General features: G+C 39.9%; 1 pseudogene; it reads left to right on the forward strand.

Annotated features, from left to right (window-relative positions):
- Nucleotides 1-6,305: 6,305 nt before the first annotated feature.
- On the forward strand, nt 6,306-6,703 carry LOC121143069 (annotated as a pseudogene).
- Nucleotides 6,704-13,395: the final 6,692 nt, after the last annotated feature.

The raw sequence follows: 13,395 nt of genomic DNA on the forward strand, positions 1-13,395 counted from the left end.
TTTAAAGCCATTTTCAGGTGTTTTAAATCATGACCTTCTACACCAATAATCGTCTGTAATTGAGAGATTTCTCCTAATAGTTTTTGAAGATCATTAAGAGTCCGGTAACGATCTCTTCTGATCTGTACTTTCTGTGGTCTAATTTTCTGAGCATCTATTTTATAACCTAAATAGTTAATAGAATCTCCTCTTTGTATTTTTTCTGGGGCAATTTGTAATCCCCAGCGAGGCAAAATTTCCTTTACTGCCTCAAACATCTTTTCCAAAGTATCCTTATTTGAATCAGACAATAATATGTCATCCATATAATGATATATTAACGAATGTGGAAATTTTTTACGAATTATTTCTAGAGGTTTATTCACAAAATATTGACACAAAGTTGGACTGTTTAACATACCTTGAGGTAGTACCTTCCACTGGAATCTCTGTACCGGACGGGAATTATTATAGGTAGGTACTGTGAAGGCAAACTTTTCTCTGTCGTTTTCTTGTAACGGTATGGTGAAGAAACAATCTTTTAAGTCTATAACTATAATTGGACAATCCTTAGGAATTAGAGAAGGTAACGGCATCCCAGGTTGTAGAGACTCCATAGGCTGAATTACCTTGTTGATCGCTCTAAGATCAGTAACCATTCTCCACTTACCAGACTTCTTCTTGACAACAAAAACAGGCGAATTCCACGCACTAGTTGATTCCTCAATGTGTCCAGCAGCTAGCTGTTCCTGAACTAACTTCTCCAAAGCCTCTAACTTCTCAGATGTCATAGGCCAGTGACCCACCCAGACGGGTTCATCTGTCAGCCATTTTAATGGTAGAGCTTTTGGTTGCTCTGTAGGTTTGGCACTAGCATCTTGCTTCTGCACAGCCTGTACATTTGGCATCTGTTTTCTGTACTGTCTTACTATATTCTTACTACCACTAAGAGCTTGTCTATAATTCCTAGCTGATACAGGAGGAATTTTAATCTGCGTATTCCATTGCTGGAGTAGATCACGACCCCAGAGGTTTATAGCAATATCTGCAACATATGGCTTTAACCTTCCTCTCTGTCCTTCTGGCCCAATAAAGTCAATCCATCTAACGCTCTGTTTAACTTCAGATAGGGTTCCGATCCCTAAGAATTGAACATTAACCTCTTTTAAAGCCCAGTTTTGTGGCCAGGACTGCTGATTAAGGATAGTGACGTCACTTCCGGTGTCCAGTAATCCATAAATCACCCTATTATTTACCTTAACCGGAAGTTTGGGTCTATGATATTGTATAGAAGTTTGCCAAAATATATGTTTTGTATCTCCTCCTGATGTAATTGATTCATCCTCTGGAGCTAATGTATTATCCAGTGCCGTATTATTTACAATGGGCAGTGGATCTTCTAATTGTCCTGGGAGAGGCTGTCCTCCACTGTCACTGGGAATGACCGGATAATCTTCCTTTTCGGGGCTCCATTGAGCCCCGGAAGCCCGTTTCCCTGCTGTAAAGATCTACCTTGTCTGTCTATTGTGGAAAAGCATTCATCAGTCCAATGGCACCCCTTCCCACACCTCCTGCACAGACCAGGAGGCTTAGGCCTTCTGTTTGATACATTCCTGGTAAAAGCATTATTTCTAGGAATGCGTTGTCTACAGTTCCTACTAAGATGTCCTATTCTACCACAGTTAAAGCATTTTGCATTTTTACGCCTATTTAAATTCTTTGAGATTGCCTTCCCTACCCATGCCTCTATATCATCACAGGTAGGGTATTTGGCATCCTGGTGCCTCCTCAAGCCTGTAGAAATAGCTTCACCTACCCAAGCTCCTGTATCCTGACTTTTACATTCCAGGTTCGCTGTATGTAGGACCCATTCCTCCAATGGCGCTGATCTTATTTTTAATGGCCAAATTACCTGCCTGCATTGAGGATTCGCGTTCTCATACGCCAAAGATTCTATAAGAAGACGCCTGGATTCTGGGTTCGCTACCTGTACTTCTACTGCTCTGAATAATCTCTCTAAAAATTCAGTGAACCTTTCCCTTGGGCCCTGTAATACCTTGGTGTAGGGTTGCATTATCTCTCCTGTTTCACAAACCTTATCCAAGGCATTTAAAGCAGCTGTACGGCACAAAGACAACATGTGCTCGTCATATGCAGATTGAACCTGCGTGTCAGCGTAAGGACCCTCCCCCAGAATCTTGTCTTGGGGTACTTCATGACCCTTCTGCAATTCCTGAATTTCTATTGCTTTTGCTTCTTGCCTCCACAAAGCTCTCCATTGAATTTGGCAAGAATTTTCGAGCACTGCAGAGGCTAATTGGGCCCAGTCTTTTGGGGTTACTTTATTTACAGTCGCCCATGAGGTTAGGAGCTCCCTGACAAAGGGAGAATGAAGACCATACATGACAATGGCCTCCTTAATATTTTTTAGATCCTTCATCTGTATAGGCTCCCAGTGATAAGCAATGGGACCATTTGATTGTTTTTTCGTTGCTGGTTTTTCTGATACAGATACTGGAAAAACCATAGGGGAACGCATAGCAACCTTAGGGAAATCATTCCGGCATTTGAGAAGCTTTGGGAAACTCCTGTCCTGACCTGTTGCCTGTATTTCTGATTCTGAAGTATCAGATTGAGCATCTTCTAAATCCTGCAGTCTATTCATCATTGTTTCTCTGAGCTCTTGAAGTTCTTGGGACAAATAATTTTCTAAGGACGTCATGGAATCTTTCATTTTTTTACATTCATCATTTACATGTGATTCCAAATTTCTAATATTCTCATCCTTAGCAAGTACCTCAATAGCATGTAAACTGCCTTCTACAAATGATATTCTATCAGTTAGTTTATCATTGCTCTCAGACATGGAACAATTCTTTTCTGTTAGCATTTCAATTTTATGTTCCAGTCTTTGTAATTTGCTAGTGAAATCATCAAACATGGAACCGTGTTTTTCGTTAAATGTTTCCACATTATGTTCCAATTTTTCAATTCTATCTGTGGAACACATTTTTCCTGATAGTAATTCAATTTTGTGTTCCGTCTCTTTAAACCTGTTCGTCAGACCTACATTATCATTTTTAATATCCTGAACATTATCTACCAACCCTTTCTTACTCTCCTGCAATGAATTTTGCACTTCCTGAATCCTTTGTATTAAGATTTCAAAACTATCCTGAGATGACTGTATGACCTGTATAAGTTTATTCCTATTTTTGAGCCATTTCATTAACAAAATTATATTGATTATGAAGCTAATAATCACCATCGTGGGTAGGAAGTACCTTTCAGGTAGGTCCTCAACCCTTTCTAAAATCCCATCCATACAAAAACCAAGAAAATTCTTAACATCCTGCATCATAGTGTTAGCTGTTGGCATTGTATAAAGCAGTTACGTTTGTTACCAATGGAGTAATTCAGACCGAAATCAACAGGCTGCCAGCGAAAGAGCACGTGGCCAGAGTCAACAGGCCGCCAGTAAAACAGCACGTGGCCGCAAGAGAAATCTTGGAATATCGCCTAACCTTACCGGCAGGTAGTAGGTGCTGGTTCCTGGCGGCAGGAATCGTGCCTTGCCGAGCGAAGTGGTGAGGAACTTAGTGAAAGGAGAGTCCACGTGTGCCTGATCGGGCCAAGAGAAGCCTCTTTTCCGGGGCGCCTGGATCCGGATTTCAATCCCACTCCTGACACCAAACTGTTGGCTTCAATGGACACTGTAACTATACGCGACACACAATTACTGAAAATAAGGCTAAGTATTTAATATAGAAAATTACTCACAAGATACCAAACCCAGAGGATCTAGTTCTCAGCTAGCAGCCGGACCGGAAGCCGAACTCCAGGAAAAGAGAGACTGAGACTTCCTGTGCGCTGTCTTTTATGCCTTCCCCCGTAACGCCCCTAGCCATGCCCAAAAGTGGGCCTGGCTAGTGACGTAGTTCCGCCTACGTACGTATACGTCTTTACGTCCAGCCGTATACGTCTTTAGTCCTGCCTAAAGTGGGTGTGGTTAGCGGTGTGGTAAACCGCCCTTTTATTACCTCATCTGTATGCGCCTCTAGTAAGTCACATGTTTAATGGCGGCATAGACTTAGTAAGTCACATGTTTAATGGCGGCATAGACTTCCTCCTACACCAAAGGATCAAATTAAAAAGTGGGCTGAAGAACTAAATAGATAATTTTCAATAGAGGAGTCTAAAATGGCTGAGAGGCACTTGAGAAAGTGCTCAACATCCTTAGTCATCTGGGAAATGCAAACCAAAACAACTCTGAGATACCATCTCACTCCTGTCAGAATGGCCAAAATCAAAAACACCAAGGACAATTTATGCTGGAGAGGATGTGGTAAAAGGGGAACACTTCTCCATTGCTGGTGGGAGTGCCAACTTGTTTAGCCACTTTGGAAATCAGTGTGGAGATTCCTCAGAAAAATGGGAATAAACCTACCACAAGACCCAGCAACTCCACTCTTAGGCATATATCCAAAAGATGCCCATTCATACAGCAAGGATGTCTGTTCCACTATGTTCATAGCAGCTTTATTTGTAATAGCCAGAACTTGGAAGCAACCTAGATGCCCCTCATCCGAAGAGAGGATAGAGCAAATGTGGTACATTTACACGATGAAGTACTATTCAGCAGAAAAAAATGGAATCCTGAGATTTGCAGGCAAATGGATGACACTAGAAGAAACCATCCTGAGTGAGGTAACCCAGTCACAAAAAGAGAAACATGGCATATACTCTCTCATATATAGATTTTAGACATAGATGGGGGAGTGCCAGCCTACAATCCCATGACCAGAGAGTCTGAGAAACAGGACCTTCATTCAGTGGCTGATGGAAGAAGAGGCAGCCTCCCATGGCTAAGCACTGAGCTGAACTCAAGAAAGCCAGTAACAGAGAGAGAGGACTGATGACCAAAGGGATTAAGACTGGGCTGGTTTAACCCCCAGAAACAGCTGACATGACAAGACCCCCTGAATGGGGGTGTCAGTGAGGAGGCCTAGATAATCTATTGAGCCTTGGGCAGTAGATCAGTATTCATCCTGAGTATACACATGGACTTTGAACTCCCATCCAACAATGTGAGATGCACTCTAACCCTGAACTCTTGGGAGAGGGTCTAGGCCGTGCCCTGGATGAAATGACAGACTATGAACACCCCCATGGAGGGCCTCACCCTCCCTGGGGAAATGAGGGGATATTGGGGTGGGTTGGGGGGAGGACACAGGAGGAGGGCAGGGAAATGGAGAGGGACCTGGAACTGACTTGTGAAGCAACCTTGTTTCTAATCTAAATTTAAATTTAAAAATAAATAATAAAAAAAATTTAAAAAGGAAAAAAACTAAATCAAGAACAGATAAACAATCTAAACAGACCTATAACCCTTAACAAAATAGAAGCAGTAATCAAAAGTCTCCCAATTAAAAAAGAGCCCAGGCCCAGATGGCTATAGTGCAGAATTCTACCAGAAATTAAAAGAGCTAAGTCCAATACTACTCAAAGTATTCCACACAATAGAAGGGGGAGGCTCACTGCCAAACTCTTTTTACAAGGCTACAATTACCTTGGTACCCAAGCCACACAAAGACACAACTAAGAAAGAGAACTATAGACCAATTTCCATCATGAACATTGATGCAAAAATAAAATACTAGCAAATCGGATTCAAGAACACATCAGAAAAATCATCCACCATGATCAAGTTTGCTTCATCCCAGGAATTCAGGGATGGTTCAACATTAGAAAATCTATCAATGTAATCCACCATATAAACAAACTGCGAAAGAAAAACCACATGATCATCTCACTAGATGCTGAAAAAGCCTTTGACAAAATCCAACACCCTTTCATGATAAAGGCCCTCCAGAGATCAGGGATAACAGGAATGTACCTGAACATAATAAAAGCTATATACAGTAAACCAACAGCCAACATCAAACTAAATGGACAGAAACTCAATGCAATTCCTCTAAGATCAGGAAGAAGACAAGGCTGTCCACTCTCTCCATACCTCTTCAATACTGTACTTGAAGTTCTAGCTAGAGCAACATGAAACAAAAGGAGATCAAGGGGATACAAATTGGAAAGTAAGAGGTCAAACTTTCACTATTTACTGATGATATGACAGTTTACATAAGTGACCCGAAAAACTCCACAAGGGAACTCCTAGAGCTGATAAACACCTTCAGTAAAGTGACGGCATACAAAATCAGTGGCCCTATTATATACAGATGATAAAGTGGCTGAGAAAGGTAGAGAGTGGGACATCCATCTTTGGGTCACAGCAGCGGTTGCGCTGATCCCCTGTGAGTGAATCAAAAATGGGTGATGTTGAGAAGGGCAAGAAGATTTTTGTTTAGAAGTGTGCCCAGTGCCACACCATGGAAAAGGGAGGCAAGCATAAGACTGGACCAAATCTCCACAGTCTGTTCGGGAGGAAGACAGGTCAGGCTGCTGGATTCTCCTACACAGATGCCAACAAGAACAAAGGCATCACCTGGGGAGAGAATACCCTGATGGATTATTTGGAGAATCCCAAAAAGTACATCCCTGGAACGAAAATGATCTTCACTGTAATTAAGAAGAAGGGAGAGAGGGCAGACCTAATAGCTTATCTTAAAAAAGCTACTAATGAGTAATTCCATGCCTTATTTATTACAAAACAAATGTCTCATGACTTTTAATGTGTACCATAATTTAATTCATACACCAAAATTCAGATCATGGATAGCTAACAATGTTTTTCTTGGACAGTCCCGATTTAAATAAAAATGAATTGTAGTAAAGTGGATATGATCTTTTTAAAAAAATAACAATTCCAGTTGCAAAAATACTATCACTGCTCTCCCTTTCTCAATGTAGGATTGGACTTAATTATTAAAGTTGTACTTTCCACAAAAATGGGGGTGTCACCTCAAACCTATCTGATGGTTTTATACTTAAATTTATATGACAGGGCATATGAGTATGTTTAAACCCTAGGAGAAAAACCTGTCACTGTCTCAGAAATGAGAAGACTCACCTGTGTTTCAGTTTATATTCACTGGTCTGTTACAGGCAATCCTCAGGAAGTAACTGTCTGTTCTTGACTTGATGATGTCATTTTAGTTATAATTTCCTAAATCAAACAATGCTGCCTTTTTCCACTGAAAGGCACTTACTGTGGTCTATGTATATTATCAAATAAAGATTATTTAGCACTTTAAAAAAAGTGGCTGAGAAAGAAATCAGAGAAACATCACCCTATACAATAGCCATAAACAGCAACAAATATCTGGTGAGAATGTTAAGCAAAGAAGTGAAACACCTGTACATCAAGAACTTTGAGTCTCTAAAGAAAGTAATCAAAGAGGATACCAGAAAATGGAAAGATGTCCCATGCTCCTGGACTGGTAGGATCAACATAATAAAAATGCCAATCTTGCCAAAAGCAGTCTACAGATTCAATGCAATTCCTATCAAAATTCTGGCACAATTCTTCACAGACCTTGAAAGAATAATGATCAACTTTATATGGAAAAACAAAAGGCCCAGGATAGCCAAAACATCCCTATACAATAAAGGAACTTCAGGAGGCATCACCATACCTGACTTCAAGCTCTATTATAGAGCTATAGTCCTGAAAACAGCTTGGTATTGGCACAAAAATAGACAGGTAGAGCAATGGAACTGAATTGAAAACCCTAATTTTAACCCACACACCTATGAACACTTAATTTTTGACAAAGAAGCTATACTTATACAATGGAAGAAAGAAAGCATCTTCAACAAATGGTGCTGGCATAACTGGGTATTGGCATGCAGAAGACTGCAGATAGATCCATGTTTATCGCCTTGCCATAATGGATCAAAGACCTCAACATAAATCCAGCCACACTGAAATTTTTAGAAGTGAAAGTGGGAGATACTCTTCAACGAGTTGGTACAGGAAACCACTTCCTGAACATAACATCAGTAGCACAGACACTGAGATTGACAATTAACAAATGGGACCTCCTAAAACTAAGAAGCTTCTTCAAGGCAAAGGACACAGTCAACAAGACAATAAGGCAGTCCACAGAATGGGAAAAGATATTCACTAACTCCACATCTGACAGAGGGCTGATCTCCAAAATTTACAAAGAACTCAAGAAGCAAGTCTCCAAAACACCAAAGGATCCAATTAAAAAGTGGGATACAGAATTAAATAGAGAATTCTCAATAGGGGAGTCTAAAATGGCTGAGAGACACTTGAGAAAGTGCTCAACATCCTTAGCCATCAGGGAAATGCAAATCAAAACAACTCTGAGATACCATCTTACTCCTGTCAGCATGGTTAAAATCAACAACACCTTTTCCTTTGAGAGAAGCCTTCTCGCCAGCCTGGTTCTAGAGCCGCATCAGTCCCAAATAAACACACAGGAGGCTATATTAATTATGAAGCTGTTGGCCTTGCTTGTTTCTTACTGGCTAGCTCTGACTTAAGTAATTATCCCATAATTGTTAATCTAAGTATGTCTCTTACCGGAGAAGTTTCTGGGCTTCCTACCCCATGGCGTTACATGTTGACTCTCCTTGTGTTTCTCCTTCCCAGAATCCTCCTGGACTCCTAGTCCCACCTATCTAGATTCCATATTGGCCAGACAGTGCTTTATTGACAAATGCACAGGACTTCCCCAACACTGGAGAGGATGTGGAGAGAGGGGAACACTCCTCCACTGCTGGTGGGAGTGCCAACTCATACAGCCACTTTGGAAAGCAGTGTCGAGATTCCTGAGGAAAATGGGAGTCAGTCTACCACAAGACCCAGCAATTCTACTCTTAGGCATATATCCAAAAGAGGCAAATTCATACAACCAGGACATCTGCTCTACTATGTTCATAGCAGCATTATTTGTAATAGCCAGAACTTGGAAGCAACCTAGATGCCCTTCAACTGAAGAGTGGATAGAGAAAATGTGGTACATTTACACAGTGGAGTATTACTCAGCAGAAAAAAACAATAGAATCTTGAAATTCACAGGTAAATGGATGGCACTAGAAGAAACCATCCTGAGTGAGGTAACCCAGTCACAAAAAGAGAAACATGGTATGCACTCACCCATATATGGATTTTAGACATGGATCAGGATAGTGCCCGTCTGCACTTCCACTGACAGAGAGTCTGAGAAACAGGAAAGAACCTAAGAGAGATAAGCATGGTACCCCAAAGAAGAGGAATGAGGCAATATTTTCTGAATAGATTGGAAACAGTGAGAGGGGTAGGAGGGGGCGTGGGAGCTGGGGAGAAGAGGAAGAGAGAGTAGGTCATGGGGGAACAGGAAGGTTGAGTGGGGGGTAGGATGGGGGAAGAGGGAATCATAGGTTAGAAGACAGATCAGGCATCAGTGAGACCTCTAGTGATCTAAAGGGATGACACCAACTGGCAAGCTAAGCAATAGTGGAGAGACCACCTTAAATGCCCATTCCTGATAATGAACTTGACATCTACAATATATGCTATCCTAGAACCTTCATCCAGTGACTGATGGAAGCACAGGCAAACACCCACAGTTAAACACTGAACTGAACCCATGGAACGCAGTGACAGAGAGAGAGGAGCAATGAGCAAATTGTCAAAGAATGGGCTGGCAAAACCAGCAGAGACAGCTGGGAGGCCAGCATGGGACTGATCCACACCCCCTGAGTGTGAGAGTCAGTGAAGAGGCCTGGACAACCTATGGGGCCTTGGGCAATGGATTAGTGTTTATCCCTGGCATATAAACAGGTTTAGTGTGTCCATAACACAAAGAGGGATGCTTTCTCAACCTGTACTCTTAGGGGGAGTGCCTGGACTCTGCCCTGAGTGAAATGACAGACTCTAGATATCCCCTATGTGGAAGGAAGTGGGGATAGGGTGGGAGGCTGGGGGGGATGGTTGGGGAATTGCCCGAGGAGGGGAGAGAGAGGGAACTGGGATTGACATGTGAAGCAAGCTATTTAAAATTAAAGTAATAAAAAAAAAGATTTTCCAATCTAATGGATCTAAGAAACAAGCTGGTGTAATTATTTTAATACCCAACAAAAATAGACCTCAAACTCAATTTAATCAAAAGAGATGGAGAAGGACAATACATATTCAACAACTCTGAACAACTATGCCCCAAACACAAGGGCACATACATTTGTAAAAGAAACATTACTAAAGCTTATATCACACATCAAAGCCCTTACATTAATATGGGAGACTTCAATGAACAGGTCAGACAGACAGAAACTTAACAGACAAATAAGGGAACTAACAGATGTTATGGTTATCCTGGACTTATTCAATATCTATAGAACATTCTACCCAAACACAAAAGAATATACCTATTTCTCAGCACCTCATGGAAACTTCTCTAAAATCAACCGCGTACTCAGTAACAAAGGAACCCTCAACAGATACAAGAAAATTAGAACAACTCCTGTATCTTATCAGATCAGGGTTTCAGTTGAGCAATGCTCAATCTCTATGACATTTCAGGCTTTCTGCAGTTAGGCTGTTGAACTCAGTCAAGAAAGAAATTAAAGGCCTGCTACAGGTCAACAAAAAACAGCACAACGTGCCCAAACATTTGGGACCTTATGAAAGTAGTGCCAAGATTAAAGTTCATAGCACTAAATGCATACATATAGAAAGTGGAGAAAGCTTACACTACTGACTTAACAGCCCACCTAAAAGCTATAAAACAAAAAAGAAGCAAGCTTACCCAGGAGTAGATACCAGGAAATAATCAAATTGAGGGCTGAAGTCAATAAATAGAAACAAAGAGAACAATACAAAGAATCAATGAAACAAAGAGTTGGTTCTTCAAGAAAATCAATAACATAGACAAACCCTTATCCAAACTAATCAAAAGGCAAAGATAGAATATGCAAATTAATAAAATCAAAAGTGAAAAGGGGAATGCAACAACAGATAATGAGGAAATCTAGAAACTCATTAGGTCATACTTCAAAAACCTGTACTTCACAAAATTGGAAAATGTAAAATAAATGGACAGGTTTATGGATAGGTACTGTACATCAAATTTAAATCAGAATCAGATACATAATTTAGATAGACATATAACCCCTAAGAAAATAGAAACAGTCGTCAAAAGTCGCCCAAACAAACAAAAAACTCCAGGACCAGATGGTTTCAGCACAGAATTCTACCAAAATTTCAAGAAAGAGCTAAAACAAATTCTCCTGAAATTCTGCCAAACGATAGAAACAGAAAGATCATTGCCAAATTCTTTTTATGAGGTTACAGTTGTGCTGATATCCAAATCACACAACTACACAACTAAGAAAGAATACAGACCAACCTCCCTCATGAACAATGATGTAAAAATACTCAATAAAATACTGGCAAACTGACTCCAAGAACATATCAACAAAATAACCTTTAAATAATCATCAAATAAGCTTTATCCCAGAGACCCAGGGATGGTTCAACATACGAAAATTAATCAGTGTAATCCACAATATGAAGAAACTGAAGGGGGAAAACATATGATCATCTCACTAGATTTGAAAAAGCCTTTGACAAAATCCAATACCCCTTCATGATAAAGGTCTTGGAGAGATCAGGGATACAGGAAACATACCTACACATAATACAGACAATGTATAGCAAACCAACAGCCAAACTCAAATTAGATGGAGAGAAACTCAAGTTGATCACAGTAAAATCAGACCAAGACAAGACTCTCTCCATGTCTATTCAATATAGTACCTGAAGTTCTAGCTAGAAAAATAAGACAATAGAAGGAGATACAAATTGGAAAGGAAAAAAATAAATTTTCAGTAATTTCAGATGATATTAAAATATACATAAGTCCCAAAAACTCTACCAGGGAACTCTTACAACTGATAAACACCTCATTAATGTGTCAGGATACAAGATCAACTCAAAAACATCACTATCCCTCCTATACACAAATGGTAAATGGGCTTATAAATAAATCAGAGAAACATCACTCTTTACAATAGTCACAAATAACATAAAATATCTTAGGGTAACTCCAACCAACCAAGTGAAAGTCCCATATGACAAGAACTTTAAGTCTTTAAAGAAAGAAGTTAAAAACAGATATCAGAAAATGTAAAGATCTCTCATGCTCTCAGATACGTAGGATCAACATAGTAAAAATGGCAATCATCAAAAGCAATCTACAGATTTGATGCAATTCCCATCAAAATACCAGCACAATTCTTCACAGACTTTTAAAGAACAATACTCAACATAATAGAGAAAAACAAAAGCTCCAAGATAGCCAAAACTTCCAGAAGCATGACCATCCTTGACTTCAAGCACTACTATTGACCTATAGTAATAAAAACAGCTTGATATTGACATAAAAATAGATACATAGACCAGTGGAATAATATTGAAGCCAATGATATTAATTCACACATCTATAAGCACCTGGTTTTTGACAAAGAAGCCACAACTTTACAATGGAAAAAGAAAGCATCTTCAACAAATGTTCTGGCATAACAAGATTCTAACATGTAGAAGAATGTAAATAGATCAGCATCTATCACCATTCAAAAACCTCAAGTCCAAATGGATCAAAGACATCAGCATGAACCCAGTTACACTGAACCTGATAGAAAGGAAAGGGGGAAGTTGCCTTGAACACAAGAGCACAGGAGACAACTTCCTGAATAGAAGACCAGTAGCATGGACACTGAGATCAACAATTAATAAATGGGACATCCTGAAACTGATGAGCTTCTTTATGGGAATGGACACAGTCAACAATATAAAACAGCAGCCCACAGAATGGGAAAAAATATTCACTAACCCCACATCTGATAGAGGGCTAATCTTGAAAATATATAAAGAACCCAAGAAACTAGACATCAAAAGACCAAATGATCCAATTAAAAAATGGGGTACAGATCTAAATAGAGAATTCTCAACAGAAGAAAATCAAATGGTCAAATGACATTTAAGGAATTGCTCAACATCCTTAGCCATCCAGGTAAAGTAAATCAAAATGACTCTGAGATACCATGTTACACCTGTCAGAATGGCTAGGATGAAAATTACTGATGACAAATTATGTTGGAGAGGATGTGAAGTAAGGGGGACCCTTCTCCACTACTGGTGGGATTGCAAAGTATGCTGGTTTCTCAGAAAAAAATGGGAATCAATCTACCTCAAGACCCAGCAATGCCACTCTTTGGCATATACCCAAAGGATGGACAATCATACCACAAAAACATTAGCTCAACTATGTTCATAGCAGCCTTATCTGTAATAACCAGGACCTGGCAATAACTCAGATACACATCAACTGAAGAATGGATAAATAAAATGTGGCACATTTACACAATGAAGTATTACTCGGTGGGGAAAAAAAAACAATGACTGCTTGAATTTTGCGTGCAAATTAATGGAAATAGAGAATAAAACAT

The sequence above is a fragment of the Mesocricetus auratus genome, unplaced genomic scaffold, assembly GCF_017639785.1.
Source record: "Mesocricetus auratus isolate SY011 unplaced genomic scaffold, BCM_Maur_2.0 Super-Scaffold_100011, whole genome shotgun sequence".
Classification (NCBI taxonomy): domain Eukaryota; kingdom Metazoa; phylum Chordata; class Mammalia; order Rodentia; family Cricetidae; genus Mesocricetus; species Mesocricetus auratus.